Source organism: Dendrobates tinctorius, unplaced genomic scaffold (assembly GCF_039654945.1).
Source record: "Dendrobates tinctorius isolate UK_male_01 unplaced genomic scaffold, ASM3965494v1 ptg000051l, whole genome shotgun sequence".
Lineage (NCBI taxonomy): Eukaryota > Metazoa > Chordata > Amphibia > Anura > Dendrobatidae > Dendrobates > Dendrobates tinctorius.
In genome coordinates, this window is record NW_027361719.1 from 16,980,068 (window position 1) to 16,991,305 (window position 11,238).

Sequence of the window (11,238 nt, forward strand, 5' to 3'; positions counted from 1 at the left end):
TAACAGTTGCCTTGTCCATTCCATACTTAGTCATTTTTTCAATAAGGATTGTATGAGAGACTTTGTCAAATGCTTTGCTGAAGTCAAGATATACTATATCTATAGCATTTCCTTGATCCACCCAATCAGTGATACCGTCATAGAAGGAAATTAAGTTAGTCTGACATGACTTATTAGTTACAAACCCATGCTGACTCTGTTTGATCACTTCATTCTTATCCAGGTATTGACTTACATGTTGTTTAATAATTTGTTCAAAGATCTTTCCTGGTATAGAAGTCAGACTCACTGGCCTATAGTTGCCTGGGTCCACCTTCTTCCCCTTTTTGAAGATAGGAACAACATTTGCTCTTCTCCAGTCTTCTGGCACTTCTCCTGTTCTCCAAGAATTTTCAAAGATTATGGAGAGTGGTTCAGAAATTTCTTCTGCTATCTCCTTCAGTACTCTGGGGTGTAATTCATCTGGACCTGGAGACTTGAATTCATTTAGGTTAGCTAAGTGTTTCCTCACTATCTTTCTGTTTATAGATATCCTGGATTCTTCTATTCCCTTAATAGGACAGTGAATAACAGTTGGTGTTACATTTCCTTTCTGAGAGAAAACAGATGCAAAATAGGAATTTAAAAGTTCAGCCTTCTCAACATCCTGTCTTACCATTTCATCATTTTCATCCTGTAAAAATCCTATAGCATCTTTGACTTTTCTTTTACTTTTGACATATCCCCAAAATCCTTTATTATTGCTTTTGACATCTCTTGCAAGCCTCAATTCATTTTCAGCTTTAGATAATCTGATTTGTGCCCTGCAGATTCTGCAGACAGCATTATATTCTTCTTTAGATATGCCTCCCTCTTTCCATTTTATAAACATTTTTTTCTTCCTTTTTAGCATGTGCTTAAGTTCTGTGTTCACCCATCCTGGTTTCCTTAAATGCTTCCTATTCTTCCCTCTTTTCGGAATTGTTAACAACTGTGCTTTGAGAATTTCATTTTTCAAGATTTCCCATCCTTCCTGGACATTTTTGTCTTTAAGGATATCCAGCCATTGGATCCCTCCAATTATCTTTCTGAATCCCTTAAAATCTGCCTTTCTGAAATCTAACCTTGACGTCTGAGTCTTCACAGGTCTTCCGCCTCTAGTTATCCAAAATTCTAAAATAGCATGGTCGCTACCTCCTAGGGTCCCAGCCACTTTTACCTCCTCAACCATTTCCTCCCTGTTTGTAAGGATTAGATCCAAGGTAGCAGTTCCCCTTGTTTTCTCCCCTACCTTTTGGAAGATAAAGTTGTCAGCAAGAGAGGATAAGAATTTCCTTGACCTGATAGTTTTGCCTGAGAGAGATTCCCAACAAATGTCTGGATAGTTGAAATCTCCCATGACAACTATGTCATATTTTTTGGAGAACTTGGCCATTTGATGCATAAAGAGTTCATCCATATCTTCAGCTTGCACAGGCGGCCTGTAGTAAATGCCTACAATGGTGTCCTTTCCATTGTTCTGTCCTTGTATTCTTACCCAAACAGTTTCCACAGAACTCCCAGACTCTGAAGCTTCAATCTCTGTGCAGATATATGCGTTTCTAACATACAATGCAACACCCCCTCCTCGTTTATCAAGTCTGTTTCTTGCAAATAAGTTGTATCCTTCTAGTCTTGTATTCCAATCATGTGTATCGTCCCACCAAGTTTCAGTGATTCCAATGACATCATATTTCTTTTCCTGTGTTAGTAGTTCCAATTCTCCTTGTTTGTTGCCCATGCTTTGTGCATTAGTATAGAAACATTTTAGTTTGTGATTGGTTTCTCTTTCTCCAATATTGTTATTAATTAGATTCTTTCGTCTTTGTTCTTCCTTTCCACTTCTATTAGCAGAGTTCTCAATATCATTTGTCAGGTGTATGGCTTTTTCTGGTCTTTTGCTTCCCTTCCCATGTTGTTCTAGTTTAAAGCTCTCCTTACAAGTGTAGCAAGGCGACTTCCAAATACATGCTTTCCAGTCTTCGTAAGGTGCACCCCATCTCTAGCAAGTAGTCCATCGTATAAGTAGTTCACTCCGTGATCCAGAAATCCAAATCGTTGCTGACTGCACCATCGACGTAGCCAGTTGTTCACCTGCAGAATCTTATTCCACCTCCTTGTTCCATGGCCATCCACTGGGAGGATGGAAGAGAAGACCACCTGCGCTCCCAGTTCTTTCACTTTCTTGCCTAAGTCTTCAAAGTCTCTGCAGATGGTTTCCAGGTCGTTTCTTGCTGTGTCATTTGTCCCCACATGTAGTAGCAGGAATGGGTAGTCATCTGTAGGTCTGAAGAGTCCTGATATCCTGTCAGACACATCTTTAATTTTTGCACCTGGAAGACAGCACATTTCTCTTGAAGTTATATCCGGTCTGCAGATAGCGGCCTCTGTTCCTCTCAACAGGGAATCCCCCATGACCACCACTCTCCGTTTCTTCTTCACAACATTTTTCTTTCTCCATCCAGGAGGACTCTGAAGGCGTACAAGGTTGCTGTTTGTTGGCAAAGTCTTATCCTGATGTATTTCTTCATCATTTTCCTGCGTGAGAGCCTGGTACTGGTTTCTGAGCAGTATGGGTGCTGACTGCCTCCTGATCCTCCTGCTTCTCTGGGTCACATGTCTCCATTCCTCTGTTTCTTCAGGTGCACTTCGAATTTCTTCTCTTTCTGTAACATGAAGAGATAATTCTGCTCTGTCCAAGAACTCTTCACCTTCCTTAATGATCTTCAACGTAGCCAACCTCTCTTCGAGATTTTGCAACTTTTCCTCCAACAGGGACACAAGCTTGCATTTGTGGCATGTGAAGTTTGGCTTTTCCACTGGTAAGTCTGTGAACATGTAGCAAGAAATGCAGCTCACCAAATGGCTCCTGGCCTCTTCCATCTTGAGATTTCTTAAAAACGATGAAAGATGAGCCAAAATTTGCGCGCCTATCGGCGCGCGGTTTTTCCGATTTCCTCTTTTCAGCTGCAACGGCCAAAACCCAGTGATCGTTGAGCTCGCGGAGACTCTTCACTTATCCCAGAAGGCACTGGGAATATGCAAATGATCTCCTCAAGACTCTTCCCCTGGTTTTCCGATTTCCTCTTTTCAGCTGCAACGGCCAAAACCCAGTGATCGTTGAGCTCGCGGAGACTCTTCACTTATCCCAGAAGGCACTGGGAATATGCAAATGATCTCCTCAAGACTCTTCCCCTGGTTTTCCGATTTCCTCTTTTCAGCTGCAACGGCCAAAACCCAGTGATCGTTGAGCTCGCGGAGACTCTTCACTTATCCCAGAAGGCACTGGGAATATGCAAATGATCTCCTCAAGACTCTTCCCCTGGTTCAGAGTGTGAATGAGTCTGAACTCTCTGCTCAATCTCCCAGCTCTTCTCCTCCACGTCCGCACACGTTGCCCTCCTCACACGAACTCCTCATTTTCCCTTCCTGGCCCCCAGAGAGTAGCTCCTCCCCAATTTTGGTTCAGAGCTCCCTCTGCTGACCTGGAATGGAACTGTGTTGTGTGTTGTGGTTAACTGACAGAGAGACCCTTTATTGCTTCCAAGCATGACATCACACTCCCTACGAGGAAGGTAATGCCACTGTGGCGACCATACTCCTGGGGGCACCACACACACATCTGACAGGCCTCATCCCCAACCACAACAAATGGCATTGATGGGCTTTCACTGTTGAGAAGAGGTCGTGGCAGTGGGAAATTGAAATTGTACACATACAAGCGTTGGCCCATGTCCGAGTTTTTAAATGTCTGCGAGTCTTTACCTCGTCCAAAAGATCCAATGTCCACGGCGACAAATCTACAGTCCGCAGCTGCAATCGCCATGAGCACTACAGAAAAGTATTTTTTATAATTAAAGTACTCGGATCCAGTTACAGACGGTTTTTTAATTCTAATATGGTTTCCATCCCCAGCTCCCAAACAGTTTGGGAAATTACAAATTTCCCAGAATTTTTCTGCATTTTCCTGCCAGATTCAGGGGTGGGTAGGGGGATAATTTCCTCACACAGAGCGTCCCACAAAGCCCTGCAAGGTGTCTGCAATAATCCCAGAAAATGTTGAAATTCCAATCCGGAATTGGAAATGGAGTGATGATAAGCTCTCTTCGGTAGCCAGGAATCTGTAGAACAGAAAAAGGGAAAAAAATTAAGTACATGGCAGAACAATAATATTTATAACAGGCGTTTCTTTTGAAATATTACGTACCTTAGCGTCACCAGCAGACGTTCCTCTGCAGGAATCATTCTACGTAGCTGTGTGTCCTGCCTGCTGATGGCTGCTTGTACACAAAGCAGCAGATCTCGGAAGCTCTCTTGAGACATCCTTGTGTACTCAAAATATTTATCCGGGTTTGAACGGAGCTCACTGAATAAGGAGTGGTAGGTTCCATGGCTCTCTCGGAGTTCAACAATGGGGTGTTGCCCAAAGAGACGACAGCGTCTTATCCGTCTTTCTCTTTTCCTTTCTTGCTCACCACAAGCAAATGCAAAGCAAGCTCTGGGAAGCAAGCACTATCAATCAAAGCAAGGACCCAATTATGCAAATGAGGAGGCATAATTGTGCGCTTAAACCTTCTCATTTGCATATGAATTAAAAGTTTTTATTCTCAAGCACTGTACCAGCAATAGATTCAGTGCTAGTATGGTTGTTATGAGGACTAAGTCCCCTCAGCATTGTACAGTCCATTTAAAATGCTTTGGGTGGGCCCCACCATGTGAATGTGCCTGAGGCAACCGCCCATCTGCCTCCCAGCAGCCTGCGCCTGTCACCTGGTTACCTAAGCTCTATTTCTGTTCAAATATCATAATATATATGTTACTCTAATGATATAGCACCTTGAAAAAGCATTCATACCCCGTGAACATTTCTTTTTTTAACATTACATCCACCACCTTAAATAAATTTTATTTTAGATTTTATACTACCAATACAAAGTAGCAAGTATTTGTGAAGTGTAAAGGAAATAATACATGATTTTCTAAGTATTTTAATATTATAAATATGAAAATTGTGACATGCATTTGTATTCAGCCTCCCAACCCCCCCCCACCCACCGAGTCAATGCTTAGGCTGGAGTCACACACAACGTCAAAAAAAATTGTTCCGATTTTGACGGACCACAATCGCACAAATGTTTCATGAACAGTGATCCATCTGTCATCCGATTTTCATGTGAGAATGCGATTTTATTGCATCTAAGCATCCGTTTGACATCGGTCTGCCATCCGTCTGCCGATATTTTGTCAGAGGCTTGCAAAATGGACATATAATGGAGCCCAATGACAGGTTAAAATAGAAAAGAAAGAATAGATACAGACACATAGAATACATATATACATATACATGTCATTGAGACACACATATATATAGACTTCTACACAGTAGAATAGCCGCTAAATCAATTGCCGGCTTCTGTAAAATCATTCTAAAACCCGACATGAAATGACACATGGTTTACATACAGTAAACCATTTAATTTCATGTATTTTTTTATATGTCTCTGACTAATAATTACATGAGGGTATATGTGCAAAATTTGGGACATGCAGGTGTTAAATTAAGGGGTTAATTCATTGAAAAAAATTGTGTGGGCTCCCGCGGCAATTTCTCACCAATAGAGGTAAAGCCAGTGAGTAGGGCAGATTTTAATAGTCTTGAGAGGGACCATTGTTTTTGGCCCCACCCTGGCTACAAAGATCTGCCCCAGACACCCCAGAAAAGGCGCATCTATAAGATGCACCTTTTCTGGCACTTATCCTCTCTCTTCCCACTCCCGTGTAGCGGTGGGATATGGGGTAATATGAATGGGTTAATGTCACCTTGCTATTGGAAGATGACATTAAGCCGATTCATTATTAACACTAGACTATGAAAGGGTTAAAAAGCACACACAGGCATTAATTAAAAATTATTTTAATGAAATAAAGATGTTATGGAAATATATATGTATTTCATATAGATCTCACTTGCCTGCTATAGGCTATACACTCATGTACTCTGCTATAGGCTATATACTGCTATATACTCAGATATACTGCACACAGATGCATATTCACAGTTAGAACCTTGTAAAATGACCTACTGCCCCCCCATGAGAGAGTCTGGGGAGCAGATGGTATCTTATGATAGCATTGTCTTGTGATATTTGTCCCAGACATAGAAAGAGGAAGTTTAGGCCAGATGTGCCAGCCGATACCAGAACATGCTGACACTGTAGAAACAATAGGCTGTAAATTATATATTGCTAGAATCAGCTTTTTGGTAAACTCTTCCATATATGTTCATGTATTCAAACTGACCAATTACACTAGAAGGTCAGCCTTTATGTTAATGAGTAGCCACTCCTTTTCTGTACAACTGATAAAACCAAGTATATTCAATAAAACTTGCAGAGTTTTGCTGGGAGGTATTGCTGCCACCCAAGTCTGGCGTCTTTCCTTCTTTGAGCGCTCAGTAAGACTCTGTCTAATTTGGGCAAGCCACAGTACGCACAGGGGTAAATTTACCCAACTATAAATTTCCATATCAATTTGGCGCCCAACGTGGGGCTTTGGACGAAACACACGGGGACCCAGCTGACCGGAAGGACGGGGGTGCCGTTACGGGCCTGGCACACGGGGCAGAGGCTGCAGCTCCATAAGTAAGGTAAGAAAATTCTGTCATCTTGCCTGAATGTCCCGTGTCCAGCCCGGGTCCGTACCCCTAGCCGGTCAGGTGTGGTCACCACCGTATCCCAGGTAAAGTGTAAAAAGTCCACCCTTATCCAAACCCTGGGATAAGCTAAGTGTCTACTGTGGTTCTGTGTGTCTCAGATCCGGTTGTGAGAGGTGGTGGAAAAATTGTGACCGAATTGTGCTTGTAGTTGCTAGGGGACCGATAAAAGACACTGAGTCTCTCTGACTAAGTCAAATCACGTCCCCGCACCACGCGGAGGTTTTGACTTAGACGGGATATCACAGGTGGTTTCCTCTAGAAAAGCTGTCACGGTCCCCACACACATACACGGAGGTGTCAGCTTCAAGGAGGTATCACAGGTGAATCCCTCGGCTGTCGCACGTCCCCGCACCACGCGGAGGTTGGCAGACTGGAGAGATATCACTGGCTAATCATTGGAGAGGTTATCACGGTTCTCGGGTGCACACGGAGGGGTGATAATCTAGTGGGATATCACGGCTCCCGTCTCCCAGCAGACGGAGGGTGATACGTCCCGGCGTCAACCAAAACGCCACAGGTGATTGGCATTGACAGTTATCGGTTACCAGCAGCTGTTTCATATACGCGTCACAAAACAAGGGCTTTTGATCTCTCTCCCTGGACGTCTATATGTGAATTTATTGCAGGTTTTCGCAGAGATCTGAGGAGAAAGAGTTTTGCCTTTCATTATTGTATACTTCCTCTTTTGCCATATTGTTACATTTTTGTTTTACACTCTGCTGTTTGCATAAGTTTATCTTGCATTTTTTTTTGGTAGTGGTCTTTGCCTGCGGGGGTTAGAAGGTTTGGGAAAGCTGGGTGAGTCTGTGGGCACTTCACCCATCACCCCTCCCTCCCATTACATTGTTCTTAGGTTTTGCACAGACGCAGGCAGAGAAAGAGGAAGTTGAATGCCTGTATTCTGAATTGAGATTACTTTTTTAATTTTTATTTTTGTTTTTGCAAACGTTTTACCAAAGTTTAACAACTTTTGTGTTTTTTCTTTCTTCTTTTTTTTCCCTCCATTTTTTTCCATATATTTGGTTTTTGTTTTTTTCTGAGTGGATTCTTTTATATACGTTTTGATCCTATCAACTTTTTGGTTTATTATCATTTTTCTCATTTTTTCCTTTTTTCCATTCTAATCTCTTTTAATTTTTCTTCCAAGTTTTTCTTCCACGGTTTTTGTGACAGTTTTAGTTTTCACTTCTTTCTTTCAGTTTTGTTATAAAGAGAATTTTTACCTGCGTTGGGTTATTCACTAAATATTCCTGTTTGTTCTCTTCTAAGCAGGGCAAAAGGGATTGCAAAGTGTTTAAAGTGTTAATCACCTTTTTCAGTTTCAAAACAGACATAATACGTGTTTTTTTTTTCCTTAAGCTGACATGATGTATTGAAAGAAAAGGGAAGTAGCTAGTAATTGCAGTCTGCACTTCTTAAAGTGACAGAGCATTTAACGCCACAGACGTTGATAGCAGATAGTGTGAACAAGAAAGGATTGTTTTTTTTTTCTTTTTTTTACGTGTAGGGAAAGTGTTTCCAGTGGCATACCAATCTGAGCTGGCTGAGAAGGACTACAAGTCCAAAAATGCCCTCTGCAACGGACAATAAGGGGAAGCCTTCGGCTCCCCCTCCCATCTCCACTCTTCCCTCAATCTCAGCTATTCTCACAACCTCCTCCCCACTTTCATCTATCTCTCTCCTATCTCTCATCCCCCTCCTCTTTCCTCTCCCTCCTCTTTGTCTTCGCCATCCCCTCCTCTTCAGTCTCCTCCCCACTCTCCTTCACTATCTCTCACTTCTCCTCCTATTCCAAACCTCTCCTCCACCCTTCCCCTTTTCCTTTTTCTCACCCATCTCTCAGTTCATCGTCACCTGCTGGCCTAGTGCCAGATCCAGACAATGAAGTGTCCCTAGTTCAACAGGGGACTCTCTCTAAAGAAACAGTTATGACACCGGGAGTAGAAAGTGAATCACTCCCCACACATGACAACGCAGGTGCCCTCCCGATACAACAGATAGCAGAAGGGAGGTGTGGGCCGTCAGACACTGCACTTGCTGAGACTGGAGATCCTATGTGCCAAACAGAGCTGCAGTCTCAGAAGGGGGGAGTGCTATATACAGACAGAAAGACAATCACACAATGGTACAGTTCCTCCTCTGATGAAAATGAAGGAGAGACAGACATGCTACCTAGAGCAAGGAGGAACTCACCGACACCAAGTAGGCAGGGGCAGATAGAGCCAGAACTCTTACACTATGTGCCTTTCACCCCTAGTCAGGTGTTCAGTATTCTAAAAAACCTGCCAGACCCAGATATGGACCCCATGCCATTTTACCGAAGAATGCAGCAGAGCCAGCAGACATATGCTGCAACCTGGAGTGATCTCTGGTCCATAATGGAGATTAAAGCAGGTGAAACACTCTGGCCAATCATGAAGGAACACTTCAAGCTTCCATCAGAATTAGATGTGCATTCCTGGGAATCGGGATTAAAGCTAATTGAACAGCTTAGAGAATGGGCCAACGCCAGACAAGCCCTCAGCCTGCATAACATGAGCCAAGCCGAGACAGAGTCTGTAGACGAGTTTCATGGCAGAGTGAGGCAAGTATTCCAAATTTTAGGCTTCACTATTCATGATCAGATACACGGACAGATGTTGGCACAGGCCTTTGTGCATGGACTAAGAGAACCAATCAAGAAACTACTGATAGTGGCCAGACCTGAGTACAGGACAATAGCAGTAGATGTCCTGCTTACAGTAGCCAGAAGAATTGAGTCCCTCCCAGGAGTACGGAGGACAGGCCCTCCCGTGATGGCCACTGATGTGGAGGAGCAACTATCACACAGAGTTAGGAGAGCTGGCAGGTGTTTCAACTGTGGCAACTTTGGCCATTTCCGGAACCAGTGCACAGCACCCCGGCTACCGAGGTCATCCCGCAGAGGAGTAGGCCAAGAAAGAAACACAGAAGACAATGTAGAACCCTGTCCATAGGACAGAGGCAAGCCAGGTCCGCCAGACGTCACGCCCCTGACATGTGAAACCCCATCAGCGGACCTAATACCTCAAATCACTGGGGGCTGTCATATCCTTCCTTGTTCCCCAGCTTGCAAGCCCCTGAGCATGTGGACACAGCCAGGACACTCCATCCTGTTCCAGTTTACAGTGGAGACCTGCCCACCCCACCTGATGAGCGCATACCTACTGCAGGAACTGAAGGTGACCAAAGTGTCCCATGAAGATGTGACCTTGACCTCTTCCCCACCTCAGACCCAAGAAGAATCAATCATGCTGGTGGCCCTACAAGAGCCAAGTCTACAACCCCGGACGCTCCGAAGGCCCAGCATCCGTAGCTCTTCACCCAGAGCTAAACTGCCTCTAACCAGCTGGAGGTCTAAGTGGAACTGCTGTTCAAGAAACGGCCTAAGAACTTTGGCATGGGCCAAGAAAACTCTCAACCCAGAGGGACCACACCCGCTTCGTGAAATGGCTGCACCGCTTCCGGCTCCAGCGCCAGAGGATCATCTTGGACAAGGTTCTGAAGGTGCTCCCCGAAGTTAATCCAGGCCCTGGACCAGAAGACAGCCACTCAGCTCCTCAAATTGGTTAACAAGATGCTGACCAGAAATCAAGCTGGGTGAAAGGAACTGCTGCTGGCTGGTAAAGAAGATGCCCCAGCAAAAAGACCCCCTGTGAGAGCAAGGAAGCTCAGCTGAACGTCACCTCTGATGAAAAGTAAGGACCCCAGCAAACGGTTTGGTTACCTGCCAGCCCTGTGCCAGAAGATGGGAGTCACTCACGGCACTGTGAAGAGCAAGGCCAGATTGAGCCGCCTCACCCACGGGAATCATCATGCGGTCCCAGCTTCTCTCGATCAAAAGGAAGACTGTGAAAGGAGAACCAGATCAGATTGAATGGAGGATAACCTGAGGACGGTGAGCAAAGCAACCGTGTTTGAAACCCCAGTTGTGCCAGATCTGCACACCCTGCTGACAAACGTGTCAGTCACAGCAACGGTGCTCACGGCAATGGTTCAGCCTGTAGCTCAGCGGTTACTTCCCGAAGATTCCCTCAATGTTCCCCCTCACCTGGATGACCAGCTCCTGAAAATGCACAAGGGGGGGTGCGGAACAAATGGACAGTGAGGCCTAAGAGGGCCCGGAACAGCCTTTCACAGCTTGCAAGAGCATTGTCCTCCATCCCCGACAACTGGATTGCGGAGCATGCAGAAGTCATCGACATCGCTACCTGCACAGCGCTTTCCATGTCTCCTCTACTCTGCCTGGCAGAGCATCAACGTAAGTTCTGCAAAACAGAGTCCAGTGGTGTCAAAGCAAGTTCCTGAAGACACTGTATCGCCCACTAGACGAAACACTAGACAGATGACCGGAGGGCCGCGGAGGAGAAGATGGCTCCCTCAACAACTCCGAAGATGCAGTCCTTCCTTAGTCTAGTCTCGTACTGCAGAACTTGGATCCCTGGTGCTCCAGGCTTAATGCAGCCTCTGTACAATTGCATCAACGC